Consider the following 18500-nt stretch of genomic DNA (forward strand, 5'->3'; position numbering starts at 1 on the left):
ACTTTTTACCAATTGATCCACATTTCTAGCCGGAACTGGTCTTTCTACATGGTGAATCCTAAAGCAAGACCGTCCTTTCACCCAAGCAACCCTTAAAACAAGCATTGGCAAAGCCAGTAGTTATGATGTTGGCTGCTCGGCCTTCGCCAATATAAACAGGCTTATGCACAGCTAGCAGGTGTGGCTCTGGGGCTTACGTATTGGCTATAGTACAGGTTTTAGCACTGAGACTGCTCTCCTGGAAGTCTCGGAGACGGTCCGAGAGTGTGTGGATAGGGGCGAGGAGGCCATGTTGGTCCTCCTCGACTTATCCGTCGCTTTCGATACTGTCTCCCATGACATACCGCCAAGGCTACCGTTATTCCTTGTCAGCTTAATACAATCCCTCTCTTGGATATGCCGGCTCTGGACAGACTTATCCCACAAATCACCTCTGGCTCACCTAGCGACTCGCCATCCCCCCAGACCCTCCTTAAGGTGATGGACGTAATTCGCCCGGTCATATTGGACGTCCTCAACACCTCCATCACCACAAAATCCGTACCTCCTTCCTGGAAGTGCGCAATGGTGAGGGCTCTGTTGAAGAGGCCCAACCTGGGGGCGGGGTCAGCGGAGGACCCGGAAGTGAGCGGCGGAGCCGGGGCAGCCTCCTGCATCCTGTGCATGGAAGTTGTGGTTCCGCGGGGGGAGACCATGGGCCCTGAACGCATCTTCCCAAACTCAAACGAGGACCTAGGGGAGCAGCGTCCACCCGAGGGTCTCCAGGACAACATGGGTGACTGGAGCGGAGACGACCCCGAGGAGGAGGAAGAGGAGCAGCAGAACGAGGAAGAGGAGGATAATGTGAACGGAGGCGGTTACTTCTACCAGCCTTTGAACCAGGACCCTGAGTCTGGTGCCTTTGGGCATCACAGCCATCCGGGCCAGGAAGGAGGGGGGGATTACAGCCACCTGGAGCAGGCGGACGAGGGACTGGGACCCCAGGAGGAGGCGGCGAGCAACATTCACGAGAGATTACAGGAGATGAGGCTGCACCTCCCGGACCCTCCTGTGGACAGTGATGACGAGGGCACAGTGGAAGCCTCCGCCACCGATAGTCCGACCTCGATTCCCATGGATGCAGCGCATGTGGAGCTGGTTAAGAAGACCATGGCAGGAATCCAGCTGCCATCTCTGGGGGTCCCACCGTGGGCCATGCAGATCTCCGACGAGCAGTGGAAGGACATGGTGCAGCTAACGCTACAGTCCCGAGAGAATGCTGCCGCCCCTGGTGCAGGGTGGAAAGGAACAGCCTGACGGCCATGGACTCCTTGCGGCACCAGTGGTGGGAGTAGCGCCTCTGGTGTAAACTGTTCATTCTTGTGAACTTCTTGCTTTGCTGTGTTGTAATCCACATTCCCAGCACACCTAGTAAAAGTGGCCCGGCTGCCGGGGCAGGCTCTGCTGCCCTTTGGAAAGGGAAGTGGGTCTCTTGTTCATTTGCCTGAGTTCATGGTACCATTTGGCCAGATGATGGCAGCAGAGCGCTTCCAATGATGCTCCAAGGTTGTCCGATGAATACAGGTGTGGATGGATTCGGGACATTCGATTGGCAGCGCCATTTGTGTGTAGTCTTGTTTGGTCAAAGAGTTAAAACCTCTCGAGGAAGCAGGTAATGTTTATCAACCTGCAGAAGGAGCCCCTTAAAACAGGCATTGGACCAGGGGGGTCAGAGTGTGATTGTGGCACAGCTGTTTCCCAGCCATAAATGTTATCAGTCCTCCTTGTATTTAGTTCTGTACATATGTGAACCTCTCACCTGACATACTATATAATAAAACATACAAATAAAGTAAAAAAGTGTGTGCAGATAACACTTGGAACTACAAAGTGTTCAGGTGAGAAAGCTATTTAGTTAGTTTTTTAAAACAATGTTAGAAAAATGAGTTCATCTTAAAGAATTGTTTTTCAATATTAATTGGCGACACAGTACTTAGTTGTATCAGTGCGCCGTCAGTATATTTGATCAGTTCACAACTCTTTCACTCTGTTATGATGTGACTTTTTCAACCAAATGTACTTATCCAACAATTACAACAATAGTAAACTGGAAAAAAAAAAAAAAAAAAAAAAGAAGAGGCCCAACCTGGACCAGAACAACCTGGCGAATTATCGCCCCATCTCTTTGCTCCTTTGGCTGAGCAAATTACTAGAGAGGCACGTAAATAACACCTTGATGAGCCATTTGGAATCAAATGGCCTTCTGCGTGCCTCTCAAACAGGGTTCCGCCCTCGACATGGAACAGAAACCGCTCTTCTAGCGGTAACGGAGGAAGCAAGAACTGTGTTGGACCAGGGTGGAAAGGTTGCCATCATTCTATTAGATCTGAGCGCTGCGTTCGACACAGTCAACCATGTCACGCTTTTACAACGCCTGGCGGACATGGGTGTGTCGGACGCAGCCCTAGAATGGCTGACATCCTTCCTGGCTGACCGTTTCTTTCAGGTCTTCGAAGGCGAGGTGGCATCCCCTAAACACCCTCTCAGATGTGGGGTTCCTCAGGGCTCCTCCCTGAGCCCCACTCTGTTTAACGCCTACATGGAACCCCTAGACAGGATAGTCCATCCCTTCGGTGTGCGTATTGTCACCTACGCAGACGATACCCAACTGGTGGTCTCCTTAGACCACCAGGAGGGATCGTCTAGCACCCTAGGTTCCTGTCTGGAGGCTGTTTCCAGATGGATGCAATCTTCTTGCCTAAAACTTAACGGGGAGAAGACAGATGTCATCCTGTTAGGTAATCCCTCCCCCTCTGGCTTTGCATCCTCCTGGCCCCCATGTTTAGGCCCGCCCCCTTTTCCCAAATCCCAAATAAAAAGCTTAGGGATCTGGCTTGACACCGACCTGAACTTCTCGGTCCAAGCTACGAAGACCGCGGCTACCTGTTTTGGGTTGATGAGGATGCTAAGGAGGGTACTCCCTCTGCTCCCATTTCAGGCAAGGAGGATCCTGGTCCAGGCCCTAATACTATCCCGCCTGGACTATGGGAATGTCCTCTACATGGGAGCCCCTGCGTACACCATTCAGAGGCTCCAAGTCACCCAAAACAGTGCGGCCCGCCTACTTTACAACCTTCCCCGATGGCAGTCAGCAAGGAATGCTTTAAGGGAACTTCACTGGCTTCCTATAGCTGCAAGAATACAATTTAAGGCCATGTGTATATTACACAAGGCCTTCCATCGCACTGGCCCCGCAATTCTTCAGTCCCTGGTTACTCCCTATGTTCCATCTCGTTCCCTTCGTTCCTGTTCCCTCCAGTTGGCTACTCCCATCAGAGTCAGGAAAGCACGCTGGGGTGGCCGCTCCTTTTCACATACTGCGGCAAAACTCTGGAACATTCTCCCTCTACCCCTTCGGGAAACTGTAAACCATCTTTCCTCCAGGAAAACCCTGAAAACACACTTGTATGCTACACTCTGCTGACCTGCCTTGAGCCCTCGCTAATTAAGTTCCTGTCATAAGCGCTACGAGGCCTCCGGGTAGTTAGCGCTATACAAGTGCTGTTTCATTCATTCATTCATTCACATACTACTGGACCGTCTGACCCAGATGGGAATAGGTGATGTGGTGCTGACTTGGATTGACTCTTTTTTGAAGGGTCACTCTCAGAAGGTTCTACTCAAGCCTTTTAAATCAGGGGGTAAACCACTTCTTTGTGGTGTTCCTCAGGGCTCTGCCCTGAGCCCTCTGTTTTTTAATGTATATCTTGCCCCACTGGCCAAGGTGGTGGAGTCCTGCGGGGTCAGGGTGATCTCTTATGCTGATGACACTCAGCTTGTGTTTTCCTTTAGGGATCGCTCTGACTCCTGCTTTGCCAACTTTCGTCAATGTTTGGACAATATATGCTCCTGGATGACTTCCAATCATCTCAGGCTTAACACCGATAAGACGGAGGTTTTGTTTTTTAATCAAAATCCTCCGTTGGATCCCAGCCTTTGGTGGCCAACTGTGCTTAACCCTCCTCCCATCCCAGTCCAAACAGCTCGCAATTTAGGCTTTCAGTTTGATAACACACTATCATGTATAACCCAAATTAATTAGGTTACATCAGCATGCGTTGCGAAACTTCGTATGATCAGAAAGATCTTCCCATACCTTCCCTTAGAAGCCCGTAGAACCATCATTCACGCTTTAGTTACGTCTCACCTAGACTATGCCAACAGTCTCTATGCTGGTGCCCCCTTGTACCAAATTGAGCGTCTGCAGATCGTGCAGAACGCGGCGGCGAGATTGATTGGCAACATTCCTTATCGTCAATCGGTAGCATCCTAACGCAAGAAGCTGCATTGGCTCCCTGTTGCCAATCGCATTCAATTTAAGATGTTGACGTTTGCTTTTCGTGCCCTTAATGACGCTGGCCCTGATTATTTGAAAAAAAGACTTGTTTTGTCACATTCAGTCAGATCCTTGAGATCGAATAGTCTTCGGCTCTTGATTGTTCTCCGCTTTCGCCGTTCCAGAATGGGCGGCAGAGCGTTTGGTGTCTTGACCGCCAAACTCTAGAATAAGCTCCCATTAGACCTGAGATTTTCCGCCTCTGAACCCATCTTCCGCCGTAAACTGAAAACGTGGCTGTTCTCGTCTCTCTAAAATCTGATTTCTAATTCTTTTTTTCTGAGCCTTAGTCACTAGCGCCAGGACACCCCTTCAGGGGTAGCCGAGCGCTCTACAAGCTTCTTAAATAAATAAATAAATAAATAAATATAGTAGTGCTCCATTTTCGGGAGGGATTTAAACCCAAGCTTGGCATCCATAGGTGCAGACAGGGCTGGGTTTAGGGTGGGTGGCACCTGGTGTGACAATCTTTTTTGGCGACATCTGCAATGACCTCCTTTTCCAGGGATTCCCTCACTACCACCTGCCAAGGGTGCCCCTCATCGCTCCATAGCCCTCTCTCACATGTATTTAATATCTTTTATAGCGCTACTCATACCAGTGTAGGATGTCAGAACGCTTTACATCACACACATATTATACAGAAACAATGAAGCACACCCGTATAAGCCAGTCTATTGAAAATGTTACATAAAACAATGAGGAATGTTAGGCCTAGGAATCACTACATCCATACTACTACCCGGAATTTTAAAAGTGCTTGGTCTGGAGAAGCACAGACTCAGGATTTAAAATGTAACGCAGTTGATGGGTTTGATTTACTAATACGACTGCATTTCTATCCCAAGAAACCCCTTTTAGCAACATTAAGACAATGAAAGACTGGGGGAAAAAAGCACAATGTTCTAACCTATACCATGCAGTTTGCATGCAGCTTTTTGATGACAGTTCGTAGGTCACTGTGCTTTATTAGGATTGTAACTTATGAACTGTAAGTGCCATGAGAAAATTCAGTTTTCTTCCATAACACTGTTTTCCACAAAAAATGTTAATGGTGCGAAAGGCGAAAATGTAGGGTTTCAAATTTTAAATGCAATGCAGAAAGATGAACTTTCACTAAGTTAGTCGTTAATCCGGCTTGTTGTCGTACAAAAATATAAATGTTCGACCGGCATTTCCATAAACATAGTGGGTGAGCAGTTTCACATGTGACATTTTATTCGTGTCACTCATTTCTCATTTTATGAAATGGAATATAATATATAAATGAAACACTAAACATAGTTTTGATAATTTTGCCCACTCTACCTACAGGCGAGAGGGATAATGTGCTGTTGAAAAGTGAAGACAGAAGACAACTTTGTGACACTTTTAGGATGACGTTGATGAGGAAGGGGTTAAGGTAAAATCAGTTTGCTCCATGACTTTATGCAAGTAGCTGACATTGTGTAAAATCTCTGATCCATTGCTTCTCAGGTGGGATAGTTAGCACACAATGATGATATAAATACATTTCTGGAATTTAGCTTGAAGTTAAGTGTCCTATGGTTTTAACATCTTCAGACACTTGTGCTTACTATACTACATAAGACAACCAGCACTGTTAAAATGGCCACTGGCTGCAGACGTGGGAGGCGTTAAACTAAAAGTACATATCCTCTCCCCCTCAGATGCTGGGTTCTGTCATAAGATTTTAATCTGCTGTCCTTCATGACTGAGATGAGGCGAGTTTTAAAAGCAATTAGTCAACCAATGTCACAGTAAATGCAAAGAGGGAGAGAGAGTCAATGGAAGAAGGAACAAGCTAAATATTTGAACCAACATGTATTCTCACATTTCTAAAATATATTTTTAATTTACAAAGGGTGGCATGCAATTCATACAACAAACTTGGTCTTGCATTTAAGTTATCATAAACTGTCATTACACACTTGCAAAATGCCTGCTTAGCCTCCACTGAACCTAGAAATACAGTTAGATTGAGAGAAGTACATGCTTTGCTAAGGCATCTGTTTAAGTACACTTACTTCCTAATATAAATAGCAAATCAGACTTCAGCATCCCTGGTGCTGGGAGGTGTTGTGCTCACAGTTTACAAATACAGGAGTGCCCTGCCCCTGGCATATGCTGAAAGCAGAACACCGAGCTTCACGAGCACTTGTTGAAAGACAATTAGTTTGGGAGGATGTAAGCCCTACTGAAGCAATAAGCCCCACAATCCTGTCAGGTAGAAAACACAGTTTCAATATTTTAGATCTGTTCTCAAACCCTGGTAGCCATGGCACAGAGCAGATAAGCCTAACTTAGTAAAAATTTGTCGAGTATCTAACCAAAATAATCAACCAGTCAAAACACAACAAAATAAAACTTCCCCAACCAATTTCTGAAAATAAAACAAATGTTGTAAGAAAAATCACACCAAAATCAATAAATTCATTAATATCCAATAGAACGACCAGTGTGAGAGCCAAACCCCATTATTGAAATTGCACCCCAAGATTTTAGATCAACGCAAAACCCCTCAGAGATTATGTTATGTAGATTTTTAGAGCACCAGGATGGTTCCCCTTCATTTAACACCCTTGATTTTGTGATAAGAGTCAACACCCTCCTTAGCATCAGGCCCAACAAATTAGCAGAATACTGAAAATACTGAAACATGGCAGTTCATCCTCCACACCAGTTTTGGAAAAAGATCATACATAGCTAAAACCTGCCAACACCCACCACGAAACCGACTTAATTAACATGTCCTGGCTACTCCAAGCAAGGAACTCTATCTGGCAGTGATATATGAACAACAACACAATGCTGAACAAAATCACCCAGTCTCTGGATGATGTCATCAGTGCTGTCATTTAAGATGTCATCAGTGATGTCACTGACCATGTCATGAGTGATGTAATATGTAATATGTGACGTCATCAGCAGTGCATTGCGGGCGCGCGAGTTATAGTTAGCTGAACTAACTATAACGGGGGAATTTCAATGGTTTTGTATGAGTGAAATGTCCAGCTAACTATAACATGTGTGAAACCTATGTTTTTTTCGGTGAATTGCTAAGGTTTTTAAAATGCTAATTCCTAACTATAACGTGGCTGAAACCTATGATTTTTTCAGTGAATTTCAAGGGTTTTGTAAATGATAATTTTTAAATGTATTAATTGTTATTTTTTTTATACTGATTTACTACATTGTTTTAAAATATTTATTTTTAGATATTTTATTTTTTAAATTCCATTACATATTTTTAATATAAATTGAAAAACAATGTTTTAAAAAATATTGAAATTTTTATATTTTTTTTATTTTATATTTTTTTAATTTATATATATTTTATATAGCAGGCAATGATATCCTATGGAAGGAAATTCAAGTTACTGGTAAGTACGGTTAAAATTACTTTTCAGGCTCAGTAGTGAGCTGAAAGATGTAGCACTGAGGTCTCTCCTGATAAGAGGTGAGTAAATCGGAATTCGTAGTTCGGCTGATTTTAGAGGAATTTTTTAAAGTTCCAAAACTCCACACTTAGAAGAATTTCCACGTGAAACCAGTCAATGTTAGCCTATGGAAGGAAATTCAAGTTACTGTAACTACGATTAGAATTACTTTTCAGGATCAGTAGAGAGCTGAAAGATGCAGCACTGAGGTCTCTCCTGAGAGCAGGTGAGTAAATCAGAATTCGTAGTTCGACTGATTTTAGAGGAATTTTTTAAAGTTCCAAAACTCAACACTTAGAAGAATTTCCAAGTGAAACCAGTCTATATAAGCCGGCCGCTTTTTGCTTGTTTTATTGATTACTCGGCAGCTTTTGATGGTGTAGACCGTTCCATCGTCTGGCAGAAGTTGCCACGGTGGAACATCGATCCATCTTATCTACAAGCCATTCGCTCATTATACTCAAAAAACCTGGGTAAGAATTAAACTGTCGAGCGCATCTGCTACAGGGAAAATCGACACGGATCGCGGTCTAAAGCAAGGGTGCGTTCTGGCTCTGATGCTTTTTAATCTATACACCGCAGACATGGGTCAAGCCCTGATTGGAGCCACATTAGCAACACCTAGGATTGGGCACACTAAGATTCAATTAATGCAATATGCTGACGACCTGGTACTCCCAGACAATACTAAAATAGGCTTACAAAAAGCACTTACGGCCCTGGCAACTTACAATGCCAAAAATAAACTGAATGCCAACCCATCCAAATCGAAAACAATAATCTTTGGGCAATACCCTAAGCAAAAACTGGTAAAATGGAGGCTAGGCCAGTTGTATCTGGATTGCACACAACACTACAACTACTTGGGAGTTTGGTTCAGTGAAACAGGTCGCCCAGGAGTCCACCTTGATAAAATGCGTACGAAGGGAAAAGCATCACTTACGCCCTCTGTAAGCTATATGCCACTCTACACAGCCCCACAACAACGGCAATTCAAAGAGTCCTGGGGGCGAAAGTAATACCCTCACTTAACTACGCACAACAGGCATTTCCAGGGAAACTAGCGAGAGACGTAGAAAAAATCCACTGCTTAGCCTATAAAAATGTATTCCACCTACCCGCATGCACCAGAAATAATCTAGTGCGGTTAGACTTTAATCTGAACCAACAAAAGCTGAAAGAGATGGCCTCCCTGAGCAAATATTTCTATCTTACCATGGCGGCACTAGAGAGCACAATGAAGTCTATTATAAAAAGTATCTTTCTGGAACCTGGCAATCCCTGGTCAGCTAGCCTTTTCGCCGCCAAAGAGGTATTGAAACTTGCAATAGAAAACTGGGACCCCAAGATAATCAAGTATACTGCTATTAAAAGTACAATAAGAAAACAAGTCCACCTTTGCTCTCGCACTTCAGACTTGGAATCATTGGTATCAAGAGGCTTTCATGAGTCCCAAAGCCTCCCACATACAGAATACAACCCCAAACTTCATCTCACGCAGGCGGTGGGGAGAGAAGCCTTACACAGGATCGTAGCGTTTAGATTACATCCTCTCCCCCTTAAAGAATTATACCCCTTCGGGTCGACAAAAACGGCGATCAAGGAGTGTCGGCTCTGCAACTATAAATGTGAGAACCTGGCCCATAGCCTACTCTGCTGCCCAGCCTTGCGCCTAGATCGCAGCCTTTATCTTAGACCCATTTTGCTACAACGGGGGACTAGAACTGTAAAGGAGGCTATACATCAACTGTATACATTGGACACAGTGAAACATATGGCTATGTTTGGTAAATTTGTACAACAGACTCGTAGGAAGCTGATGGACCCTCCCAGTTAAGCAATTGGGCAAGTACCTGCGTTTAGCTTCTACAACGTCTGGAACTAACGACTTAGCTCAATGAGAGCATGTACAACTGTCGGCCGAAAAACGTCTTCTTGGACTTAATGATCACTGAATTTTAGATCTTAGATTTTATTCACAATGTTTATGGTTTTAAATTGTTCAATTTTTAATGGAATGTTCTTCTTTTACCTCGTTGTTTTATTGTAATGGTGTTGAGTAACCACACAAATAAAATGTATTCATTCATTCATTCATTCAGTCTATGTTAGCCTATGGAAGGAAATTCAAGTTACTGTAAGTATGGTTAGAATTACTTTTCAGGATCAGTAGTGAGCTGAAAGATGCAGCACTGAGGTCTCTCCTGATAACAGGTGAGAAAATCGGAATTCGTAGTTCAGCTGATTTTAGAGGAATTTTTGTACGTTCCAAAACTCCACACACAGAAGAATTTCCAAGTGAAACCAGTCAATGTTAGCCTATGGAAGGAAATTCAAGTTACTGTAAGTATGGTTAGAATTACTTTTTAGGATAAGTAGTGAGCTGAAAGATGCAGCACTGAGGTCTCCTGATAACAGGTGAGTAAATCAGAATTCATAGTTTGGCTGATTTTAGAGGAATATTTGTACGTTTCAAAAACGTAGAAACTTTTCTGGTGAAAACCACACAATAGATTCATATTGAAGGAAATACAAGTTACTGGTAAGTATGCTTAGATTTACTTTTCAGGGTCCGTACTGGGCTCAAAGATGCACCACTGATGTCTCTCGTGATAACAGGTGAGTAAATCGGAATTCATAGTTCGGCTGATTTTAGAGGAATATTTTGCTCAATAGTGAAGGAAGGGGGCGGGGCCTGATGTGACATGTGTGCAAACACGCCCTGTGGCGCGTTTTAGGTTGGGGAAATAATTCCTCTTCAATCCTGAGGTCCCCTGTGAGCCAACTAGCCCACCAGGTACCTCCAGTATGCGCCAGGGAGCTGCGTTGCAGAGAGGTGTTCAGAAGCCACGCCCCCTTTTTGCAACACTCTGCAACGCAGCTCCATGGCGCTTACTGGAGGTACCTGTTAGACTAGTTGTCCCCCTCTGGGTTGAAGAGGAATTAATTCCCCAATTTAAAACGCGCCACAGGGCATGTTTGCACTCATATCATCTCAAGCCCCACCCCCTACCTTCACCACTGTGCAAACGTGCCCCGTAGCGCGTTCTAAGTTGTGGGATTAAGTCCCCTTTGATACTGGGGGTCCCTGGGGGCCAACTAGCCCACCAGGAACCACCAGTATGTGCCAGGGGGCTGCGTTGCAGAGAGGTGTAATAAGGCCATGCCCCTTTTTACATCTCTCAGCAACGCAGCCCCCGGCGCAAGGGGAATTATTTCCCTCTCTGCAAATGCGCCAGGTGACGCGTTTGCAGAGAGGTGCAATGAGGGGGCGAGACCTCCTCCCGATCCCGTTTAAAAAAAAAAAATCTTTTAAGAAGGGGGGCTGGGTACCCCCCTTCTTTTTCTTTTATGTTGTCCCTGTGGACCCCACCCCCCAGGGCCTGCCCCAAATTTTTAATTAAAAAATAAAAAAATCAGGAAGGGGGCCGCGTGGCCCCCCTCACAAGGCCATACTCCCCCGGGGCATGGGCCTTTTAAAAAAAATGGTTAATTAGGAGGGGGGCTGCTTTGTCCCCCTTCCTGTGGCCACTTTTGGCCCCGGGGACCCCATCCCACGGGGCCAGCCGTTTAAACATTTTTTATTTTATTTTTTGGGACGGGGTCCTGCTCTCTCTTTCAAAAACCAAAGCAGTTTGCTATGGTAGGGCGGGAACCGCCAGGCAACCGCCCTACCATAGCAAACAGCAGTGTCACGGGGTAGGCACCCCGGGACACTGCAGGGGGTGGCAGGGGGTGGCAGGGGGTGGCCTGGGGGGTGGCAGTCCCCAGGGCCATCACAGGCTCAAGGAGGTGGGCCGGACGGCCCCCCTTCCAACAGTTAAAAGGCCCGGGGTTGGTGGTCCCCAGGGCTGGGGGGTCCGTCACGGACCCCTCTATTTGAATATTAGAGCCCCGGGGAGGTGGCGGTCCCCGGGGCGTGTTGGGGGGCTTGAGCCCCCCACACAAGTTTTTTTTGGGGGGGAAAAAGAAGCCCAGGGGCGTGGCGGTCCCCAGGGCTGCGGGGGGACCGTGAGCCCCTGCATACATTTCATGGAAGCCCCAGGGGGTGGCGGTCCCCTGGGCTGTATTATTACAAATAATAGAAGCCCCGGGGGTGGCGGTCCCTGGGGCTGGGGGGGGCCTCAGAGCCCGCCCACCCAATCGAAATAAGCCCCAGGGGGTGGTGGTCTTTGGGGCTGGGTACAAAGAGTAAATTGCCCCTGGGCAGGGTATGCGTACCATACGCGCATCCTGCAATATAAAAAAACAAAAACAATTTTTTGGGGGGTCTTGGGGGTCCTTGAGGGACCCCCTAAGCAGGCCTAGGGGGTCAGGGTGTTTCTATTCTCCCCCTTTTTGGCGTTTTTCACGTTTCTTTTTCTGTTTTCTTTTGCCTCGGTTCTACCGAGGCACAAGATGGCTGCCAACACTTCCTGGTTTGGAGTGTTGACAGCCAATTAGCATAAAGCTCGTGCTCGGGAAGGTACGCGTACTGTACGCGTACCGTACTTCGTCTATAGATATATCCATGATTTTACTTTTGATTTTCTCAAGAACTACTGAACGGATTTACACCATTTAACAAAAAGCGTAAGCTGCAAACCAAATTCTACCTTTTTGCCAACTTTGGTGTAATTCTGTTCAGCAGTTCGGGCTCTAGCCGTGTCTAAAGGTCCCTATAGAAAATTGCATGGGGAAAACACGTTTTGGGACCCCCCTTTTTTCTCAGCCCCCACCTGACGAATCACCCCCAAACTTTCAGGGAAGGAGTGGAGCGGAACACCCCATCTTCTTCGAGAATTTCACGAAGGTTCGACAAACGGTGCCAAAGTTATTCCGAATAGAATGTTGCGGATTTCCTATGGAAACTAGGTCCTAACTATAACTACCAGTTTACCCACTTGCCACAAACTCCACAATCATATGATGCAACTTTGTATCCAGGTAGATACTTCCACAACCCAATCACTGCCATGCTCTGTTTTTAAATGTTGCACATATTAAGGGCAAACACACTTTCATGAGACATTGTGCTTGCATACTCATCCATAGTGTTGGTATACATATTGTACAGCTGGTACTCCATGTGAAAACCAATATCTAAAGTTGCTCCTTCTTTTAGCACAACAATATTACAAGTAAAATGAAGAAACATACATTACCATTCTGAAAGCTACACACACTAGCCCCATACAACACCACTCCAAGTTCCTTTAACACAGAGAAAAGGGAATGAAATACATCTTTCAGAATGCAACACATACAAAATCCCAAGACCTGGTAATGAAAGTACAAGGTTAACATAAGAAAATACACTATCACAAAAGCAAACATTATAACATTCTAAAAAACAATCTATACCTACAAGAAAACAACAGACACAAAAAGTTAAATTTTTATTTTTTCTAAATAAAAAAAGAAATAGCGAAAATAATTTATCCTATGGGGGAGGGGAATAAAAATCTTTCAATAGTAAATAACAATAAAGGCCACTGCAAAACAATATGCTCGGTGCTCTTACATCAGTGATACACACATGAAATAAACATGATCATCTTGTATATCTAAATAGCAAGAACAAAGCAGCCCATCAAAACAAATCATAAGCTCAAGGGCAGGTTTGCGATATAATTACAATGATATAATTTGACTTTCAGCAAAGATAAAGGTACCTGACACATGGGTTGAGTATAGTTGATTTTTTTTTAAACAAGGGAAACTCAGAATTAACAGAGGCCTGGGGAAAATAGTTAAGTAAGGAACAATTGCTCATTAGATACAAAAACATGCATAGATTTTATGCAGTCAAATGACAATTTTAATCAAAAAAATAAATAAGTAACAACAACAGGGCAGTGTCGGTGCAAAACAACGTGCTTGGCACACACTGCAAGACCTGCCTTTCAGCTTATGATTTATTGCAATGGACTGCGCTGTTCTGGTTATTCGGATACACAAGACGATCACGTTTATCAAATGTGTGTATCACTAATGAAAGAGCATAGAGCATGTTTTTTACACTAGCACTCATTTCGTTTGACCAAAATTGTCATTTGTGTGCCTAAAATCTCTACATATTCTTGTAACTATGGACCACTGTTTCTTGCTTAAAATATGGTGTGTATGTCAAAGTCTGGAACTTGAATTTGATGATATCAGTTGAAGTAGATCTGTGGAAATTTGGTGTAGTCTATGACCGTGTCTGAACATAACTTCTATGTGAAACATGAGGACAGCCCAATGTGTCTCTGAAGGCTGGATGTCTCACATTTTTATATTACACTTTTAATATATCAAACCACAATGGATGTTGTTGTACTGTGGTAAATAAATAATTAAATACCGGTACTATTTTTGAATATATTAACAATAACAGATAGCTCAATAAATAAGAGGCAGGATCCGATGTATCCGAGTTGAACAGGCTTTATTCAGGCAAAGGGGAAGGGACTGGAACGGGACAGCCTGAAATAAAATAGGAAGGAAGGCAGCTGCACCATTTCATTAACAGTGCAGTGTATATATAGTAAGACATTTCTACTACATTACATACAGTAGGCGTAACTTATGACAAACGTAAGATAAGAACACATGGGCGTGAAAAGAAGGCGTGCACAGGGCGGGCACGTAGACATGTGATGAGAACGTCACAGAAGTGTCATGAATGGGGCGGAAACATGGAGGGGGCTACCTGAGCAGCTGGGACCTTTAACCTAGTGGTGCGCGCAAACGGGCAATGACGTGTTACCAGGGAGAACTGGGGGCTATGACTTCTGTACTAGAAGAGGAGACTAAAGTCTGCGGTGTCAGGACGACATGTACCTATAGCATATCTGGTATCTGGTGTTTGGAGTACATGTTGATAGAATCTAAAAGTTATCAGGGCAAAGGCTACTTGACACTAAGGCTGGTGCATGCATATATTCTACATGTATTGCGTGTGCTATGAATCTTCTACGAATATTAATACAGTATTTCTCTTTCATGGAGACAGAAAGACTAGACTATAGCTGAAACTGTTTATGCGGTTCAGTAGCTTAGGAATGCGGAGAAGGAAAGCTGGACTGATAACTAGAAGCATAACATATTCTTGGCAGACAGGCAGGCAGAGCCAGGCCGGGCACCGCGCTGCGCGGCAGGAAGTAAGTGAAGGGTCAGGGATGCAGGTGGGGGCTGCATCGCTCCTCGGAGTGGGTTCGGAAGACTGGAGCTTGAATCTGGTGTCCGGGCCCTTTTGAGGCCTAAGAACGGGGACAATGCGATGAATTAACGTGCACACTATAAAACGTGGCAACATAGGCCTAATACTCGTTGCTTTCACGAGAACTGGATACTGGCATACTAGAGTTGGACACAACTATAATTGCGTCTTTAATCGATCATAGGGGGATATATGCACATCGATCATGCACATAGAACATAGGATGGGGAACACGTAGGCACACATGACAAGGCAAAATTCACTTTTCCACATTCCCTCCTTGTGCCCTACGTTTCCATCAGGAAACATCAATATTCATGATACCATCTATCTGTTCATATAGCATCATCTGCTCGTCTCGAATTGTCTTGGAACGGGACTTAGGACTAGGAATACAAGAGGTAGCACACATGCCGCAAATCGCAGGGCCACATTGTAAACAGAGGCAGCAACTGAATATTATCATTACTGCTATACCTAGAAATGACAATACTTTCCATCCCCAGGCAGATATAATACTCCAGAGCCAACCGGACCATGTCCAGGTGCCTGGATTCTGGTGTAACTGATGGGCAATTTTATGAAGTCTGGTTATAGCTGAATAAACAGACGGCGCGTTATTAGGAATGAAAATGCAGCAACTAGATCCGATGACTCTACAAGCTCCTCCTCTATCGGCCAGTATGACGTCAAGAACGAGACGATTTTGGAGCACAACAAAACGCATAGCAGATTGCTCTTCGGTTAAATTACCTAGAGCGGAAGTAGTTTCATTCACTACTGCTTCAAGGGTTCTGGTTAGCCTACGTATTAGCTTACTATTCTGGACAGGACCTATAAAGAAAAAGAAACCTTTATTGAAGTCTTGATACTGTTCTAGAGCAGTTTCAGTTTGATCGACAATTGGGGACTCAGTCTCCCTTCTATGTCTAACGTGTACTAGATGTGTGTTTCTGTGATAATCGGATGGGGCTAGAAAAACTGGTGGCAGTAGGAAGGCAATATAACATGTTCCATCCCAATCGAGGGGCAGACGAACATATGCGGTCTGACCACACACAAAATATGAGTGACGTGAGGCTTTGAAAATAGATTTCCCACTGTCACTATACTCGACCACAGTAGTACAATCACTATGCCCTACATGTGCGGAACCATTCTTTCTGACACATAATTCGCCTTTGACTGGTAGTACTGAAATAGCAGGCAAATCTGGAGTAGTATCGGACTGAACATTCAAAACCATGAAATTCGAGGAATAATTACCTAGATCATATACTTCATTTTCTAGATCTAACCCTGTTCTATGGGAAAGACCTTGCTTGTCTGGGAAACATGTTCTATTCAGAAGGGACATATCAGTTGAGGATGACGTTAACGTGGACCATGCTCCACACGAACCATTATGTGAAAACGGATAAGGAAAGAGTGGCAGTACTCCCTTCGGTGTCTGGAAAGGGGGGAGTCGACCACACACCCGACAATTAGTGGCATTGCTGGTCTGGTGTGAATAGTGCAGCATTCGGATAAAGGTATTATTACGCATAGCAAGACGATAGGATAACTCGTGAGGAGGCAGGTCACTAAATGTGTGCTCTACTGTAACATTAGAAAACATATGTACATGTGAAATAGGAAAACATAAATGTAAAGCATAACTTATGCATGTAACCATAAGGCTCAAAAACAATAGAAAGAACAGAGTAACTATACATCGGCTGCAAAGATTCTTTCGATACCGTATTCTCTTAGAGTTTTGACTAACTCTCTCACTGTGTGGGTCTGTCTCATACATGTCAGGAACCTGTCTAACCGTTTCACCCGAGAGGGACTTAGACAATTAAACTGGCTGACTTACTAGACCTTAATTTCTGTTTATACTCCTGCTGCGCAGTTTTCTCTAACAGGGGAAGTTTAGATTCAGAGTCTGGACAGTCCTTGAGAACGGGGCAGTCCTTGAGAAAAGTCTTAGCTTTAAGTCCATGGAATTTCTTTACGTGGCTCACGTGTAGCCACCCTTTTCGGTTTTCCACTTTCACTGCTGTCCGGGTGGTGAGAAGAACAAGGCGGGGCTCCTTCCAGCGGGGCTCCAGCGGACTTGAACGATCAAAATTGCGAACCAACACAAAATCCCCCGGAACGACTTCATGCGGCTTTACTTCGGTGTTGTCTGGAAATGCAGCGGCAACCTGTGAACGACAAGATTGTAGTGCAGACATCAAGGAGGCAAGGTAATCTGTCAGCATATTACTGTCAACATCGGTAATGGTACGGGGTCTAGGTGTACCCCACATATTTGGGGGACGACCAAACACTATCTCATACGGGGATAGACCTGAACGGGAATGAGCAACCATTCTCATATAAAAAAAGGCGACTGGCAGTGCTACTATCCAATCTACACCTTTCTCTGCACATACTTTTGCGATTCGGATTTTCAAAGTCTGGTTATGTCTCTCTACGAGACCGGCTGCTTCAGGATGTCGTACACAATGGAACTTCCACTGGTACCCTAACAGAAGGGAAACTTGTTTCATGAGCTCGGACGAGAATGGCTGGCCGTTATCTGAATACACGACCCTAGGTAATCCATAGCGGGGAAAATACTCACGAACCAACTGCCTGGCAGTGGTCGCAGCTGTGTAATCTGGAACTGGATATGCTTCTGTCCACCTGGACAAAGCGCATACAACTACGAGGACATACTTGAAACCTCGACATCGCTCCATCTGAACATAATCCATCTGGAGGACTTCAAAAGGGTGGTCGGGAGGATGAAATCCACCTTGTTCCACCGGGACACCTTTACCTGGATTGAACTGACAACAGATCATGCAGGTACGTACTTTCTGCTTGGCTGCTGCTCGTAAATGCTTGTTGAACCAGAGGTTCTGGATGCTGTCTAACATGGCTTTTTCTCCTAAGTGTGCTGGACTATGTGCGGTGTTAATAATGACCTGAACCATAGAGTCGGGGAGAAACCATGTGGCTTTTCCCTTCGTCAACCATCCTTGATCTGTCTGGACCCCTCCTTGTTCGGACCATTTCTTTATTTCATCGGGAGTAGCATGTAACTGTATATCTATGACATCTTGTGTCGGGTCCTTAACTGTCATACAAGTAGTCTGATCTGGAGTGTGTGTCGTGCTAACTGGAATGTCTGGAGTCTGAGCTGTAAGCTTGGCTGTTCGATCTGCTAGATCGTTACCTTGGGAAATGATGTCAGTGACTTTCGTATGTGCCTTGCACTTCATGATGGCGATAGCTGTCGGTAAATGTATTGCATCTAACAGAGCTTGAATGAGGGGGCCATGCTGAATCTTGGTTCCATGAGAAGTCATAAAACCTCTTTCTTGCCAGAGCACTCCAAAGTCGTGTACGACTCCGAATGCATAACGTGAATCTGTGTATATGTTAACTTTCAGGTTCTTGGCACGTATGCAGGCTTGGGTCAGAGCGACAAGCTCTGCTGCTTGAGCAGACAGGGTGTCAATACGATGTG

At 44.8% G+C, this 18500-nt stretch overlaps 1 pseudogene across 1 annotated transcript; it reads left to right on the forward strand.

The window, feature by feature from the left end:
- The first annotated feature begins 604 nt into the window (after window positions 1-604).
- On the forward strand, window positions 605-2112 carry LOC144798340 (male-enhanced antigen 1 pseudogene; annotated as a pseudogene). The gene has a single exon (XR_013603507.1). The product of XR_013603507.1 is annotated as a male-enhanced antigen 1 pseudogene (transcript).
- Window positions 2113-18500: the final 16388 nt, after the last annotated feature.

Source organism: Lissotriton helveticus, chromosome 12 (genome assembly GCF_964261635.1).
Source record: "Lissotriton helveticus chromosome 12, aLisHel1.1, whole genome shotgun sequence".
Taxonomy (NCBI): Eukaryota; Metazoa; Chordata; class Amphibia; order Caudata; family Salamandridae; genus Lissotriton; species Lissotriton helveticus.